General features: G+C 41.5%; 1 protein-coding gene across 1 annotated transcript in view; it reads left to right on the top strand.

The window, feature by feature from the left end:
- Positions 1–18,518, top strand: part of ACKR2 (atypical chemokine receptor 2) — a 52,457-nt gene that overhangs the window by 14,597 nt on the left and 19,342 nt on the right. The window contains exons 2-3 of the mRNA XM_019418874.2: positions 1,946–2,005; positions 7,819–8,009. The gene's annotated coding sequence lies outside the window, so the exon portion shown is untranslated. The remainder of the gene's footprint in view (positions 1–1,945; positions 2,006–7,818; positions 8,010–18,518) is intronic.

Below are 18,518 nucleotides of genomic sequence, written 5' to 3'. Positions count from 1 at the left end.
TGGTGCCAGTTAAATAAAACAAGGGGATAATACAAGGGCTGGCCCACGGTTGTATATAATAGTAGACAAAATGCGTGGTGTCTTTATCACCATCATCATGGTCATGTTGATTTACAGCCACCGAGGGAGAGGGGAACACTAAGCCATCTGATGTTGGAGAATTAGAGAAGGGACAGAGCAGGTCTCCTGGTGGGTAACAGATGTGAGCAGGGTGAAAAAGAAGAGATAAGGTCAGCGAAAGGGCCATCGAGGTTGGAATGTGTAAGATACATGATTTGATCAATGCAAAGTACCCAGAAAGTTGCACACCTGGGCTTTGGTAGAGGCAAGGGACAGGAAAACTGCTACCCCTGTGTCCACCTAGGTGTGTCTGGACTCTTACAACTTTCAAACAAGATTAGTTCACTAGAAGCAAATAAATCATCCACATGACTGTGCTCCAGGCAATCACCCCTACTGAATTGATGACTAAGGCAGTCCACCTATGACTTATCAGAAATTCTCTTCCCAAGGAGGTAAGGAGGGAAAATGGGTGTGGTGGACCAGGAATTATGGGCAATTCTAGGTGAGCCAGAGTGAGTCACCTTCCCCAGTTGACTTCTGGCTAATACTGGAGACTAGGTCAAGGGCTTTTGCTTCTGCTGCTCATTCTTTTCACCTTTTCCCCAAATCCTTGCTCTGTCAGCTCTTCGATTTTTCTGATAAGGCTCTGGAGCTGGAGCAGCTCTAATTTTATAGATAGGGCTCCTGAGACCCAGATTGGAGAAGAGATTTGCCCTAATTCCTATAGCACATTGTTTTCAGAGCTGAGAGTGGACCGCCTCTTGACTACCAGCCTCTTGTGCTCTGTCCTCCACCATGCGGCTTTCCTCTTTGAGTCTTTTCCCCATTGTTCCAACTGAGAGGCAAAAAGGACACAAGACATGGCAGAAACTTGAAGAGGTTATCCCTCAACTGTGAAGTGCCCCATGGAACATATAGAGACTAAGGAGGAGTTTGGGAGCAGAGTCTCACCTTCCATGACCCTATCCTCAAGAGAAAAATCCAGTTTCAGGTTACAATTTCTAAAGTGTAAACTCTGAACTAATGAACTCTGTGATGCTTTCATCAATCTCTAATATTTTTCTTTTGGGATTTCTTTTCAAATTTTTGTTTTCAGTATCCCCCCTTTTAAGTAGCTTTTTTAAAATAAATTTTTTATTAAGTATAACTAACATACCATGTTACATTAGTTTCAGATGTACAATATAATGATTCAACAATTCTATACATTTCTCGGTGCTCATCACATTAAGTGTACTGTTAACCCCCCTTCACCTATTTCACCAACCCCCCCCACCTCCCTCTGGCAACCACCTGTTTGTTCTCTGTATTAAACTTCTAAAAGTTTGTTATCTTACAACAAGATCCATATTTCTCTCCCCTGATGAATGTCGTCTTTCCTGCCTGAATGTCCCAAGGCCTCTCTTCCTCCAGTGAGCACAAAAAAACCTTGGAGGGTCCTTAGGTTGAATCCAGTATCAAAGGGAGTGTGCAATTTGCCTATGTAAAGAATTGGAAGTCCTCATCTCTCCTGCTGATGAGCACTCCCCTCCTTCCTTTTGCAGTACAGTCCTTATAAGCGAAAACATCTTGCTTTTAAATCTTTTCTGTACCCCCTTCTCCCAAAATTTGGCCTAGTCAATGAAGTATAGAACAACACAGACTCCAAGAGGAGCAGAAGTGTAATGCAGGATGAAGCAAGTGCCTGCTAATGAGACCCCTTAATTTCTTACTTTTGTGTTCTCTTCTGGGCCTGTGGGAGCCTTCCACTCCTGGAGAGGCTGCATCTAAACTCCTACCCTGGGCTTTTCAGAAAGGCTTTGTTGTTTCAGGTAAGCATCATAAACTAAAGCTGGCTGTGTATCTGTTTGACTATCTGTCTGGCCTCTGTTGTACCTTTCAGGTCTCAGACTCCTCAGACTCCTCAAAATCAAGTGTACCTATTTCTCCTCAGGCTAGATAGGTAAGTGTTCTGTAGATGCTCCTGTCTGGGTCAGGAAGGCAACTCCAACTTTCCCCAAATCAGTTACTTTAATTTTTTTTTTAAGTTTATTTATTTTGAGGGGTGCCTGGGTGGCCCAGTTGGTTGAGTGTCCGACTTTGGCTTAGGTGATGACCTCCCAGTCTGGCAGTTTGAGCCCCGTGTCAGGCTTTTTTCTGACAGCTCAGAGCCTGGAGCCTCCTTCGGATTCTGTGTCTCCCTCTCTTTGCCCCTTCCCCAGCTCACACTCTGTCTCTCTCTCTCAAAAATAAATAAACATTAAAAAAAAGTTTTATGTATTTTGAGAGATAGAAAGCACGAGTGGAGGAGGGGCAGAGTGAGAAGAGAGAGAATCCAAGCTGGCTGTGCACTGCCAGTGCAGAGCCTGATTCAGGGCTTGAACTAATGAACCATGAGATCATGACCTGAACCAAAGCTGGACACTCAATCTACTGAGCCACCCAGGTGCCCCCAAATCCATTAATTTCAAAGACTTTGGTTCCTCTTATGTATAATTAGGGATTAGTGTACAAGAGATGACCCAAAACTTCCAAGATTGATCCTGGAACCATAATATCTTGAAATGTTTAAGGAAAAAAAAAAAAAAAAAAAAGGAAAATCTCACCCACAGATTGGGTCAGAGATCTGTGAGAAAAGGAGGCTTAAAAAGTAAAAGCCTAAATCCTTAATTGCCACCTAGAAGTTATAACATCTCATTAAGGATATTTCTAAAAATTCTTTTCTGGAAAGTCTTTTATATACTTGCACAAAGCCCCTGATAGCAAAAGATCAAGCCCTCCTACATTTAGAGGAGGTGTGCCAGTTATCACTTAATACCTCCTTATTTCAGATCTATCCTTCATTGCTTTGCTTGGGATACTAGAACATTTCTTCCTTACAGCTCAATGTTGAGCTTTATCAGTAGAGAGTGCTGGAAGGCCAATTTCATCTACATAAGCAAGTGGTTTCTTCCTTCTGGCTTCTGCTTACTAGTACCCCAGCTTTGGGGGAGTCCTGCTTGCCAGCCAATGCCCACAGTTTCCTGCCTCAGCTACTGTGTACCAGCTCTGGCTAGGGCAATCTAGTGTACTACTGTGTCATCTGATGACTTGTGACTGCAGTCACACCCTCTCCAGTGAGGTCAGTGTCCCAGCCATAGGGAGAGGCTCCACCCGCCCCTGCCTCCCCCCTCCCCACCCTGTCCAAGTAGGTTCTTTTGGTTACCCTCCCTCTGCCTTAGGGTATTCTTTAGAGTTCTCTTTTATTCCCTCATAGTAGTTAGCTCCCTTTAAGTAGTTAATAATTCTTTATATTAAACTGTCCCTGCTCAAAATACTGTGATTGCTATCTCCCGAATGTCCTTTCATTGGCCTTGATGCTGAAAATGCAATTACTGGTAAATGACGGTACCCTAGTAGGTCAAGGTTTTGATAAATTCAAAATCCATTGAACATGTGAAAATACATCGGTCCTAATATTACTAGAAACTATACAAAATGAGTCAGAATGAGTTTTATTCAGCTGGAAGTCATATCTATGAATTTTATATTTAGAATTGTTATTAAATCATTGCATGGTTTAATGGTAGTGAAATGAACTCTAACAAAATTTTGGAGACTGAGATTTCTGGAATAAGAGAGTGATTCTCCCTTTTCCTTGAGTAGCATCAGCACCCAGAATAGCAGAAAGTCTCCATCTTTTAAGATGTTAGATAGCCAGTTCTTTCAAACTGGAAAAAACAAAACAAAACAAAAAAAACCCTCCCCAATCTGTCCATCAGATTAAGAAATTCCATTGCCACACACACAACATGTATGACTGACTCTGGACCAGTGCTGTGCAGTAGAAATAGATGGTAGGCCTCAAATGTAATTTAAAATTTTCTATGGTCACATTAAAGAAAAGAGAGAAACAGGTAAAATTAATTTTAACAATATATTTAATTTAGGGGCGCCTGGGTGGCTCAGTCAGTTGGGTGGCTGACTTTAGCTCAGGTCATGATCTCACGGCTCATGAGTTTGAGCCCCGCATTGGGCTCTGTGCTGACAGCTCAGAGCCTGGAGCCTGCTTCAGATTCTGTGTCTCCCTGTCTCTCTGCCTGTTTCCTGCTGACACTCTGTGTCTCTGTGTCTTTCAAAAATAAATAAACATTAAAAAAATTTAAAAAATTAAAAAAAACCAATATATTTAATTTAATCCAAAGTAGTGAAAATATTATCAAGATAATAATCATTATTAAATTATTAATTAACATTAAATTGTTGATATTTACATTCTTTTATATGTACCAAGTATTTGAAACCTGGTATGTGCTTTATGCTGTAAAACTTCTCAGTGTAGACTAGTCACATTTCAATGTTTATTTATTTTTGAGAGAGAGAGAGAGAGAGAGAGAGAGGGAGGGAGGGAGCATGAGCGGGGAGGGGCAGAGAGAGAGGGAGACACTAAATCTGAAACAGGCTCCAGAGTCTGAGGCCTCTGCACAGAGCTGGACACTGGGCTTGAACTTGTGAACCACGAGATTATGACCTGAGCTGAAGTCGAATGCTTAATTGGCTAAGCCACTGAGGCACCCTAGACTAGTCACCCTTCAAATGCTCAATAGCCACATATGGCTAGTGGCCACTCTGTTGAACAGTGCAGCTCTTGAATATGGGTTGACCACCAAGTGAGGTCACGGGAGCGACTTTAAGTTGTGACTTTTTGGGACACGGTTAAGAAAAAAAGAACTGCATGAAAAATATTGGACTTTATTCTATAGCTTTATTGAACCTATTAATATTGTATTTTAAACCATTTTTTGTGTTAGATACAAGTAAATGTAGTAGTGATGATGTGTATTACTTTAGGAATCAAGAATTTCAGTATAAAAGAAAAGGAAGTGCAATTACAGAATTAAGAATCTAGGTTGGGAACACTGTTGGGCATTACTGTGGAGTTTGTTAGTCCTGTTAATCCTGTTGATCTAAACCCACTTACTGGTAGCATGAAGATTACAGAAACTGTTAAAAATAGCAGTTTGGAGACATTTTCTGACTCAAAGCATACTTAGTAGAATGAAACTGTAAGTTCTTGACTTGACCTTGAGTCAGGGGAAGCCATGTGAAATATCCAAAATCCAGTTGGATCTAATTTTAAAGATCCTTAGGAGTTACATTGTATGAATATGACAGAACACAATTTCATCAGGTCTTTGTGTCTTAAAATTAAATTCAAAAGACATTACTGTCTAACCTCAAGTTTAAGGGTCTCTAGATACATCTACATATCTTTACTTTTTAATGGAAAGATATTTACATATCTTAACATATGTACATTTATATATGTTAAGATTTCAAAACTCAATCAAGGGGCGCCTGGGTGGCTCAGTCGGTTAAACATCCGACTTTGGCTCAGGTCATGATCTCATGGTTGGTAGGTTCGAGCCTTGTGTCAGGCTCTGTGCTGACAGTGCAGAGCCTGGAGCCTGCTTCAGATTCTGTGTCTCCCTCTTGCCCTGTTTCAAAATGCTCTGTTTCAAAAATAAATACATTAAAAAGAAAAAAACTCAAGTAATCAACTTGACTAGGAGCTACAGACTTCTTAGGGGGAAAAACGTGAGCAGGGGAAGTGGGCTAAGTGATCACCTCTCTATTTATATATTTAGGTATATATTTTCTTTTTTTTTTCCTGCAGTATTTTAAAGCAAATCCCAGATATCATATCTTTTCACCCAGTTATTACCCCATGACATTATGAAGTCATTAACATAATCACATATAGAGTTTAGGATTGCTGATGGGGTCTCAAATAAGATTCTTAAACTTGCAGCCCAAGTATCTGCTAATAAATAGCTTTGGTTCACTGGTATGCTAATTGCTTTCTTTAGGTGGGTAAACATCTTCTAACCTTAGAATAAATCATAGAAATATAAAAGAGAAGATACCATTAGTATTAATATTTTTTTGTGTTAAGAAAGTGGCTTTGGGGCACCTGGGTGGTTCAGTTGGTTAAGGGTCTGACTTCGGCACAGGTGATGATCTCAAGGTTCATATGTTCAAACCTGGGCATCAGGCTCTGAGCTGACAGTGCAGAGCCTACTTAGGATTCTCTCCCTCTCCTGTCTCTCTCTGCCCTTCCCCCACTTCTGTGTGTACTCTCTCTCTTTCTCAAAAACAAATAAACAAAACTTTTTTAAAAAGCTGCTTTGCATATTTGATGGTGTTTTTTTTTTAATGTTTTTATTTAGGGGCACCTGCTTGGCTCAGTGGCCAAGCGTCCAACTTTGGCTCAGGTCATGATCTCACAGTTCATGGGTTCAAGCCCTGCATCAGGCTCTGCGCTGACAGCTCAGAACCTGGAGCCTGCTTCAGATTCTGTGTCTCCCTCTCTCTCTGCCTCTCCCCCACTCACACTCTATCTTTCAAAAAACTAAATAAGCATTAAAACAAAAGAAAAAAAGTATTTATTTTGAGAGAAGCAGAGAAAGAACAGGGGAAGGGCAGAGAGAGAGGGAGAGAGAAAAATCCCAAGCAGACTGTGTACTGTCAGCACAGAGCCTGATGCAGGGCTTGATCACACGAACCTCGAGATCATGACCTGGGCCGAAATCAAGAGGCAGACGCTTCACCGACTGAGCCACCCAGGTGCCCCTGCATATTTGATGTTTTATAGATCTGTCACAGGAGGATGGGTTTGGACTGGTAGCTTTGTAACTAATTTGGAATGTTTGAGCAATACAGATTTTTTATTTTAAGATGAAACCTTATTAAATTATTCTTAGTATTTTGAAATATCTAAGATACCTTTGGATTCCTAATATTTATACACCTAGGGTATTGGATTTACGAGTATGAATTTCTACCCAGAAAGTTTTGCTTATTATAAGTTAAAGCACTTGAAGTATGTAAAGGGAAATGCTGGAGATGAAGCAGTCCACTATGTGAATACATTTATAAGCACGTTCTTCCAATCCCTAGCCCCTTGTCACTTTCCAATGTAAGAATGACCACAGAGCCTACAAAATGGGGCTGCAATATAGAAAAGCTGCCCGGACACTAACAGGTTGCTAGCCTGTCCTATGTATTTATAGCTTCCACCAAGATGGGCGACTTAAGGACTTATGGTCTCTAAGTCCCTCCCTGCTCATCAGAGCCAGCCAGCATCTTAACACACAATTGAATGAAGGAGCATGATAGAATGAAAAATGCTAGGTATGCACCTGGGTTTTGCCATATATTGATTTTTCATTGTGTGCACTGCCTTTCTTCTGCCACTGTAATGTGGGAAAGCACCCTAGAAGAGATGGTCCCAGCGTTAGGAGCATCCACAGGGCCGGAGCTGTTATGCTTATTCTTTGGGTAGCCTTGAGGCGACCCCTACTGGAAGGCAGATGCTACCACAGTCAGAAGAACTCCGAAAATGCATTCCTTCCTGGAAAAAGATAGACTCCTATCTAAACTCAGACTGATGTCTCATTTTATGGGACAAGTTGTCCAACATGTGCCTAAATTACAAACCACACATCCCTTCCAACCTCCAAATCACTGGTGAGACAGAAGCAAAACTATGGCACTAAGCAAAACTATATAAAACTTTTCAGCAAGCAGGCTTTATGTGTCCTGAGGCTCTACTAAGGATCAAGATGAACTCTAATGTTGCAGTTCTACAATCCACCAGATCTCGGGACTCAGTCCATGTCAATATTATCATCTATCTGGTATTCCAATAGTGTCACTCCAACCTTGAGAGCTTTCCTTCTTGTCTGTTGCCTCCTTATTGTCAAGTACTCACTTATATCCTGGGTTCCTTTGCAGCCCAGGTCACCCTGGACATCATACAGCACATATGTTCTAGCAGGATATGAAAAGGAATTTTAAGAAAGAACCCAGATGGCAGTAGTCTTATGACATTCTCTTGACCATTCCCATGACTATGGGGCTCTAGACCATCCTTGAGGATACAAGAGTGACAAGCCATAACTACATCAAAATTTGTAGCAAATAAGGTAAGTCTGGATACAATTCATGGGAACTTTATCCTAGAAAAAAAAAAGGAATTACCGTGTGGCATTCAAGATGGACTAAGTGAAGACCACAAAGAAATTTTTGTAGGGTGTATGGAGATACCAGGTAAATAACCTCAGGTCTAGTGTATGAGATGGGAGACTGGGCTAAACCAGGATTCTTAAGTCCTCATCTTGCTTACCACCATAGTTTACTGCTGCCTATCAAGAAGGTCCATCTTCCCTGCCCCTTTCCATCATAGCTCTCTCCTTCAAATGTCTTTGGCAGTGGTAATTCATGGCCACTGAGTAGTTGGTACACAACAGACCTTAACGTTGTCTGTAAAGTTCTTGGCTGCATATTCCACCTAGGGATGCAATGTGCTAGATACCATAAAAATTCTGCCACCTAAAGATTACCTAAGACATGGATCCTCCCTGACGTGTGTGTGTGTGTGTGTGTGTGTGTGTGTGTGTGTGTGTGTGTGTGAGCTGCTTTGGAATATAAAGAGCTCCTCATCTTTAGGGACATTTGGTTTTATATCCTTTTTCTAGCTCTAATCCTTGGAACTGGGATTTTTGAATTAGACCCATTGTAAAACCTGTGGGGATTCTAGAAAAAGGCCTAATGCAACTAGGGATGCCACTGGGGCTCTACAAACCAAGAGTTGTCTCTTACCTCTGTAAAGGAAGACTAAAATAGCTCAGGAATTTTAACTGTGATTCAAGGAAGATAGAAAAATATAACCTTACAATTGAAGAAGTATTCCAGTTTCTTTACTTTATAAGAGAGGAATAGTGCATTAGTTGGTTCGGGTAGATCCTGGACATTGGTGGACAATTATTAAAAGTTATTAATTACTGGGGGTGCCTGGGTGGCTTAGTCGGTTGAACGTCTGACTCTTGATTTCAGCTTAGGTCATGATCTCACAGTTCGTGAGATTGAGCCCCATGTGGGAGACTCTGCTGGCAGCATGGAGACTGCTTGGGATTCTCTCTCTCTCCCTCTCTCCCTCTCCCTTGTTCTCTCTCTGTCTCTAAATAAACAAACAAACAAACTTTTAAAAAGTTATTACAAATTATGCTGATTGTAAGATGAACTCTTATGTATTTTTTATACTACTTAGGGTTTGCTTGTCATGTTACATTAAGTAAGCCTCACTCCCAACTCTTAATTCTTGAAAGACCAAACAAATGAGCCTCTGAAGAACAGAGGAACAAAGCCAAGACTATGTGAAATTATATATAGTGTTAAAATACATCTGTATAGCCTACTAAATATACACTGTGGATGTACTCCTATCAAAGGGAGGGTGCAAAAAAAAAGGTCCCATCAACTTCAGAACTTCATGTCATTTATTCTGAAAGATCAACTCTGAATTAGCATAAATTGTTAGCATCTGACTCCATGCACAGAAACTATGACCCTTCTTATATATCTTAAAGGTTTTACTGGATGTAAACTCTGACCTCTTTCAAAATGTATATTATCAGAACCCTCTTGTAAACAGCATTCTGAACTTTGCTAATATAGGTTTATCAACCATAGGCCTAAGTGTAAAACCAAAAATTACAAAATTTCTGGAAGAAAACATAAGAGAAAATCTTTGTGACTTTAGGGCAAGCAAAAATTTCTTAGATAAGACACAAAAAGCACACAACATAAAAGAAAAAAATAAATTCTTTGGACGTCACAAAAATTAAGAATTAAGAATTCTGCTCTTCAAAGGATACTATTAAGACAATGGAAACTAGAAGAAAATATTTGCAAATCATATACTTGATAAAGGACTTGTATCCATAATCTATAAAAAGCCCTATATACCAAAGAGTAAGAAGACAGCTCATTTTTTTTTTAATGGGCAAAAGGTTTGAAAAGACACTTCACCAAAGAGGATAAACGGGTGGTAAGTAAGCATATGAAAGTATGTTCTTAAGGAAATGCAAATTAAAACCACAGTGAAATACTACTTCACATATACTGGAATGGCTAAAAGTAAAGATTGACCATACCAAGTCCTTAAAAGGATGAAGACCAATTGAAACTCTCATATTTTGCTGGTGGAAATTCAAAATGGTACAGGTACCTTTGGAAAACAGAATGCCCGGTTTCTTAAACATGCATGTACCATACAACCCAGCCATTCCTTTCCTAGTATTTACCCAAGTGAAATGAAAACCTATATTCACACAAAAACCTGTACAATAGTGTTGATAGAAGCTTTATTTGTAATTACAAAAAATGGAAACAAACCAAATGTCCTTCAGCTGTGGAGTGATAAACAAACTAGTACATCCATAAGTGTCGTTAGAAGGAATGTAATTTGGTGCAGTCACTTTGAAAAACTGTTTGGCTGTGATTACCAAAGTCAAGCATATACCCCAGCCATTGCACTGCTATCTAGAGACCCGATAGAAATGTGTAATATGTTTACCAGTAGTCTTATACTACAATGTCCATAGCAGTACTACTTGTAATAACCCTGTAATAAAGGGTCTGACTCCATTTAAAAAAAATTTTTAAGTCTATATTTATTTTGACAGAAAGAGAGAGAGAGAGCACACTTTTTTGGGGGGGGGGGGGAGGCGCAGAGAGAGAGGGGAGAGAGAACTCCAAGCAGGCTCCGTGTGCCATCAGTGTGAAGCCCAAGATCATGACCTGAGCCGAAATCAAGAGCCAGACGCTCAACCGACTGAGCCACCCAGGCACCCCTAGTCTGACTCCATTTTTGATGTTTGACCGCTGACAGCCCTCAAGTCCCATCACTCCCTTTCTCCGTCCTGTCGCACACCTGGACATGCTGCTAAGAAAACCCGGGTTTCCTTGGTGTGGATGGGAATCCAAGCCACACAAACCCCAGCCTGTGGAAGAGGGAGTCCTCATTTTGGACCTCCTCCACCTCCAGTCACTATAAAAACCCAAGCCACTTGCCCCTTCTGCTCCAGCCAAACAAACTGGCTTGAGTGTTGGCCATGCTTGCCCCGAAAGCCTCACTATGTGAGAATGAATCTTTCAGACCCTCTCGGTGAGTGTATTGCATCACCATCTCCAGCTCCGAGCCAATTTTGGATGGGTGGATACCACCCTCCACGGAGCAACCACAAAGCAAACCCCAAAGTAGAAACTATTCAAATGCCCAGCCACCAGATAAATGGACAGATAAATTATTGCATAGTCACCCACTGGAACTTACAGGGCAGTAAGAATAAATGAACCTCTATTTCCTGTAATCTTACAATGTTTAATAAAAGGAACCAATGCAAAAGAATATATTATTTTATTATTTTTTAAAATTTGAGTGTAGTTGACATAATGTTTCACTATTTTCGTGTGTATAACATAGTGATTCATAGTGATTCCATACATTATGCTATGCTCACCACAAGTATAGCTACCATCTGTCACCATACAATGTTATTACAATATCATTGACTGTATTCTCTATGCTGTACCTCTTACTCCTGCGACTTATTCAGTCCATAACCGGAAACCTGTATCTCCCCATCCTCCTCACCCATTTTGCCCATCTCCCATCCCCCTTCTTTCCAGCAACCATCAGTTCTCTGTATTTATAGGTCTAATTCTGCTTTTTGTTTATGTATTCATTTGTTTTGTTTTCTAGATTCCACATATGAGTGAAATCATATGATATTTGTCTTTCTCAGTCTGACTGCTTTCACTTAGCACAATACCCTAGGTCCATCCATGTTGACACAAATGGCAAGATCTCATCCTCTTTTATGGCTACGTAATATTTCATTGTGTGTATACATACATAAACATGGGTATGTGTATATACTTACATGCACACACACACCACATCTTCCTTATCCAGTCATCTATCAGTAGACACTTAGGGTGCTTCCATATTTTGTCTATGGTAAATAATGCTGCGGTAAACATAGTGCATAGTAGTGCACGTGTCTTTTCAAATTAGTGTTTTCATTTTCTTTGAGTAAATACCCAGTAGTGGAATTATTGGATCATGTGGTATTTCTATTTTTAGTTTTTTTTTAAGAATCTCCATACTGCTTTTTCACAGTGGCTGCACCAATTTACATTCCCATCAACAGTGCATGAGGGGTCCTTTTTCTCCACATCCTTATAACACTTGTTATTTCTTGTCTTTTTTATGTTAGCCATTCTGACAGGTGTGGGGTGATACCTCTTTGTGGTTTTGATTTGCATTGCCCTGATGTTGAGTGATATTGAGCATCTTGTCAAGTGTCTGTTGTCTGTCTGGATGTCTTCTTTGGAAAAATATCTATTCAAGTCTTCTACCTGTTTTTTTAACTGGATTGTTTGTTTTGGTGTTAAGTTGTATACTTTTTTTTTTAATATATATTTTAGATATTAACCCTTTATCAGATATATCATCTGCAATATCTTATGCCATTCAGTAGGTTGCCTTTTTGTTTTGTTGATGGTTTCCTTTGCTGTGCAAAGTGTTTTATTTTGATGTACTCCCAATAGTTTATTTTTGTTTTTGTTTCCCTTGCCTCAGGAGGCATATCTAGAAAAATGTGTCTATTGATAGTCAATGTCAGAGAAATTACTGCCTATGTTCTCTTCTAGGATTTTTATGGTCTCAGGTCTCACATTTAGGTCTTCACTCCATTTTGAGTTTATTTTTGTGACTAGTGTTAGAAAGTGGTCCAGCTTCATTCTTTTGCACGTAGCTGGCCAGTTTTCCCAAGACCATTTATTGAAGAGACTGTCTTTTCCCCATTGTATATTCTTGCCTCCTTTCTCATAGATTAATTAGCCATCTAATTGTGGGTTTATTTCTGGACTCTCTATTCTGTCTATTTTTCTATGTGTCTATTTTTGTACCAGTGCCAGACTGTTTTGATTACTGTAGCTTTGTAGTATATCTTGAAATCTGGAATCATGATACCTTCAGCTTTGTTCTGCTTTCTCAAGATTGCTTTGGCTATTCAGGATCTTTTGTGGTTCCATACAAATTTTAGTATTATTTGTTCTAGTTTCTGTGAAAAATGCTATTGGTATTTTGATAGGGAATCATATTAAATCTGTAGATTGCTTTGTGCAGTATGGACTTTTTAACAATATTAATTCTTCCAATCATGAGCATGGAATATCCTTCCATTTGTGTCATCTTCATTTTCTAATATATTCTTTATGACTGCATTTAAATAAAGGGTAAGAGCAGGAAAAGTTAACCTATGTTAAAAGTCAGGATGGTCACCACCATTCTTAGAGTAGTAGGTTACTGGAAAGGAGCACAAAGTGGGTGCTTTTTTGAATGTCAGGCTCAATTTGGAAAAAAAATAAAAGCGGAGCAGGATGAGGGAATGTTCTCAGCTCTGAGGGACGAGGTCTGGCTTGGCCCTTTGGGCTGAAGGATTAAGAATGTGAACTGGCTCCATCCAGTGGCCAAATGTGGATATGCATGTCAATGCTTAAAAGCAGGACATGACAGGCCTCTCTTGGACGCCTCATAGTGTCAGTCAATTTTGGGAGTGGGGTGAAGATTCTGGGCTCATAAATGGGATAGAGCATGTCAGTAGGACCTGAAATCAGTATTTCTGTCCTGCTACCGAAATCTGGGCTCAGCCAGGCTGAGGGGGGACAAATGACTTCCCTGAAGGGAAAGTTAGGAAGCCCAGGGAAAGGTGGACCCTACCCCAGCCCTCCTATCTCCATCCAGGCTTTATCTGCCCCATGAGGCAGTCTGGGCTGGGTTTGGACTTCAGCTTTACTCAGGTATATGCTAATCCAGTGATCCCCATTCTAGAAGTGAGGGAACTGAGGCCCAGGTAGTTTGGCTTATGTAAATAGCAGAATTAAGATTTCAACTCAGGTCTGTCTAGCTCCAAACCCAGCCCTAAACCGTGATTCTCTATGTAGTGTCTTAACCTCTTCTGTTCCATGGCTCCCTCTGGAAGTCTGTGCAGCCTATGGACCCACCTCAGAATACTGTTTTAAAAATCATAAAATAAAATACATAAGGGGGAATGGGGGAGGGAAAAAATACATAAGATTAGCGATCCTATTGAAATTGCCAAGAACTGGTGATCTTATTAAAACATATACCACAATATTTTTGTGGCATAGCATGTGCTATCTATGTGTTTCTTTATTGATGTCTTAAATACAAAGTGGGTCTGAAAGCAATTTTCAGAAAGTGATGAGTGTAAATATTTTGAAATGTCTGCTACACTGGTGATGTGAATAAAACTATCAGTGACTTCACTGGTGACAAGTCATGTATCACATTCTGTTTGAAGGAAATGTTGAATTTCCATCAGAGGTCAGTGAAAATAAGGATGTAATCGTGTTCTTATCTAAGTACCTGGATCTCCTGCATACTAGGCTGGGTCCATTGGGGATCCCAATGGGATCCCTTTCTGGGAACAGGGACAGCTTGAGCTATGCAGAGCCTAGATTGTTTTCTTGTGAAAGGAGCAGACCAGGGAGGGCCACTGGCTGAATGATATAAGGTAGAACACAGAAGGCATGTTTTATTTTCATAATTGTGTTTTGGTTTTATTTTGCATTAGGGAATAGCATCAAAGCTTTGATTTTATCGAAAGTATTCCATGAGACAGAGCTGGTATGAGTATTTAAGTTTCAAAAAGGTGATGAGTTGATTTAGAGAGAATATTCATACAATAATACGTAGTACAGGTGGTACGGGGATGTGGCAAAAAATGTGAAAGGCAGGGGGCACCTGGGTGGTTCAGTGGATTAAGTGGCTGTCTGACTTTGGCTCAGGTCATGATCTTGTGGTTTGTGAGTTGGAGCCCCGCATCGGGCTCTCTGCTATCAGTGCAGAGCCTGCTTTGGATTTCTCTCTCTCTCTCTCTCTCTGTCTCTCTCTCTCTCTGTCTCTCTCTCTCTCTCTCTCTCTCTCTGCTCCCCCCCCCACTCACACACACTCCCTCTCCCTCTCTCTCAAAATAAATAAAACATTACAATTTTTTTGAAAGGTGGGAAAAATGTGAAAGTGGTAGCAATCCTGTTTCGAATCACTGGATTAGGAGATAGGAATCACTTTCATTTTACAGAATTTGAGAGGTTCTTCTGGTTCAGCCCAGCAGTCCCTGCAGCCCTGAATGGGACCAGGGGCTGACGTAAATACACGGTATTTAGGAAAGGCTCAGCAATCCTGGTCCACACCCTTTTATTTCTGGATACACTCAAGGGCAGCATTTCAAACCGTAGGTCACCACCCAGAAGCGGGTTGTGAAATCAGTTAAGGGACCACGTCCAGCATTTAGAAAATATGAAATAGAACAGAGTAGAAAATATCAAAGCATGTTGTGGGTAGTTAGGGTAATTATTATTTTGTGATGCTTATGCTGTGGACCACCAGGCAAAATACATTTCCTCCAGTGGGTTACAGGGAAAGCATCTGCTCTGTGGAAACAGCCTTGCCTTAACCCAAGCCTCTCTCTATAACCCTTGAGCCTCTCTCTATATCCAGAGCCCTCTATTTTGGAGGGATTGAGTTCTCCAGGAGGGAGGACTGGGACCAGGCCAAATAGGCCCCTGGAGCTTTTCAACGTCTGTCACCTTCCTGATCTCAGCCTGTTGTTCCTCTTTCCAGATTTTCAGCTCACACCCAGGTCTTTTGCTTCCAAACATTCCATCACATTTCCAGTTACAGCATTTATCTCTTATGGTTTCCTCATTTTGTGGCCACACTTCCCACTCCAATGTACAATATCTGGGTGGAGGATGTGTTCATCCTGAAGCAGCCTCTGTGTTGTTCTGCCCCACGTCTTCTAGGACCTGCCATCCTGGGGAACCAGAGGAGGCAGAGGGTCCTCTATAGATCTCAAGGGGTTCAGCCCCCCGATTTGGCTTAGCGCTGTCTCCCATTGATCTCCCTAAGGGTGGCTGGGTGGCGATTTGAGGGAGCAATCCTTGGATAGAGTACGTAGATAACTGTGTTGGCAGACCCTAAGACAAAGGGTTGAGTGTACATTTTAGTTTGGTCTATATGAAATTGCCGTTTTAATAAGTCCAAGAAGATCGGCGATTGGCAAGGTCATGTGGTTCAAGTAGTAGTTTATTTAGGGGACACAGGCAGGAGAGTAGGGAAGTGAGGCAGGGGAGGGAAGGACGCCAATAAAGATTATGCTACCTCTGTTACCCTGTGGGTAGCTGCAACCTGGAGAAACTCAGGGTAGTATACAACACACATCTCAGGGGCAAGGTTGGTGGGGTAGTTTTGTACCAACTCACCCCAGTCATTTGTTAAGGAGTCTTGAGGGGAGGGGGGGACCATATAGCTGGGCAGGGGCAAAACAGGCTTCGTTAGCCAGAGCAAGCCCTCAGAGGAAGTAGTGTGGGCACTGCCGGTGGGAAATCAGCAGTGTATATTGAGCAGGTGAGGCCAGAGTGAGGCCAGGGGATAGGAGGACCACCAAAGTGTCCACTGCGGGTGAGGCCACAGGATAGGAGAATCACCAAAGTGTCTGCTGTAGAAGCTATTCCCATGGATTTTCAAAGTGCCATTGGCTCTTGGCCACATACTCGAGTGTATAAGAAAACACAGTCATAGTTTTCTATAATAACTTATTTTCTGTTTTGAGACCCTAATCCACAGGATATTGAAAAGTAAGCCTCAGTTACTGTGAGGGTCACCCATTTCCCAGAACCTCATCACTTCTATGAGATTCAGTCAGTGCCAAGGTTCAACACTGTGCCATCTGGTCTTTGGTGGCATCTGCCCATGGGGGTCTTCACTTAGATGTCATTTCCTGCCTTCCTGTTGGTCACCAGTCCCTCCCATCCACACTCAATCTGATCCGCTGGCACCTTCAGCCCCGGCAGGGCACTGAATACGTCATTCAACTGCTTCTGTGCCAGGTGAGGGTGTGGGGTGGGGGCTGCCTGTAGCCCTGCTCATCTTGGATTCACCGTTACCGTGTCCCTCTGCCTCTGGACCCCATAAACCTCAGGACTCTGGCTGGGAGGCAGAGCACAGAATCTCTCTAATGTCTACATTGACTTGCTTCTCTCAGACCTCTTATCTTCTCCCTGGCCTGGGGAGTAATTTTTTAGATTGATATAGGATAGAAAGGGAAGCTTGATTTCCTCAAGCCCCTGTATTCTTGTATCATAAATGTGTTTAAAAAATATTTTAACATGGGATGCCTGAATGGCTCAGTCCGTTTAGCATCTGACTTCACCTCAGGTCATGATCTCATGGTTCATGGGTTCAAGCCCTGCATCGGGCTCTGTGCTGACAGCTCAGAGCCTGGAGCCTGCTTTGGAGTCTGTGTGTCGCTCTCTTTCTGCCCCACCCCCGCTTGCACTCTGTCTCTCTCTCTCTCTCAAAAATGAATAAACATTAAAAAACTTTTTTTGTAAATGAATAAAAAATGAAAATATTTTAACAATTATATTTCAGAATTTTTTTAACTTTTTATTTTAAAATAAAATTATTTAAATTATAGACATGAATTTTAAGAAATAATTCCAAGAGCTCCTGTTTCATCCAGTTTCTCCCCTTGTAACATCTCGCAAAACTATAGTACAATGTCGTGTCTGGGAAATTGATATTGATAAAATCCCCCTACTTTATTCAAGTCTGACCAGTTTCCTGTGCACTAGTGTGTGGTGTGTGTGCACATGTGTGCATTTAGTTCCATGCAGTTTTATCTCATGTAGATTTGTGTGACCGTGAGAACAGTTCTGTCACCATGAGGGCCCCTCATGCCATTCTTTCATAGTCAAACAATTGCCATGCTCTTCCTTCCTTGAGCCCTGGCATCCACTAATCTGTTCTAATCTGTTTGGTCTTGAGTAGTGTTCCATGGTAGGCATGGAATTTATTTAATCATTTTCCCAACAAGGACAACTGGATTGTTTCAAGTTCTGAGGCATATAATTGGTTTTTAACATATTTTGCTTTATGTTTTTAAAAATATTATTCTGAGAGAGAGTCCAAGGCTTTGTTACACTATCCCAGGGATCCATTGGCACAAAAGTGTAGTTCTAAAGGAGAAGAGGACTATGTATCTCCACATTTCCTTCTCTCCATAGGGACTGGGTTGGAATGGGAACCACAGAAGGAGCTATTTCAGAGCCTCACATCTTCTGTGCTGCTGGGGGAAACCTGAGGCAGGTGGTCTCTGTCACCACAGTGAGTCACTGAGCTGATCTTCACTGTAATGAGGGGAGTGTGTCTGTGGAAAGGAGAGTCGGAATGAGAAGGGCCCGGAAGAAAGAGAGGGGCCCAGGCACACAACAAATTTAAACCCAACCATGGCCCCAAACTTAAGGAACATCTGTTATGCTCACGATGGGGTGGTGAGTGATTCTGAGGAGACAGAGTCTCAGGGCCAAGTCCCATACCTGTATCTTCAGGGGCAGGGAACAGCTGGGAGAAGGGAGCTGTGAGTGGGCTAGAGCATTCAAGGATGCAAAGACTCAGAGCTAGAAGTGACTGTGATAGCACAAGCTGCTGGGAGTTTTAGCAGAGGCAACCTCCTGCTAGGTGCAAGCCCATTTCATTCGGCGACCTCAGCTGGCAC

This window comes from Panthera pardus, unplaced genomic scaffold (genome assembly GCF_024362965.1).
Source record: "Panthera pardus isolate Hobbes unplaced genomic scaffold, ASM2436296v1 HiC_scaffold_16, whole genome shotgun sequence".
Classification (NCBI taxonomy): domain Eukaryota; kingdom Metazoa; phylum Chordata; class Mammalia; order Carnivora; family Felidae; genus Panthera; species Panthera pardus.
Note: the sequence above shows the minus strand (reverse complement) of the source record. Positions and strands in the feature narration are given on the sequence as shown.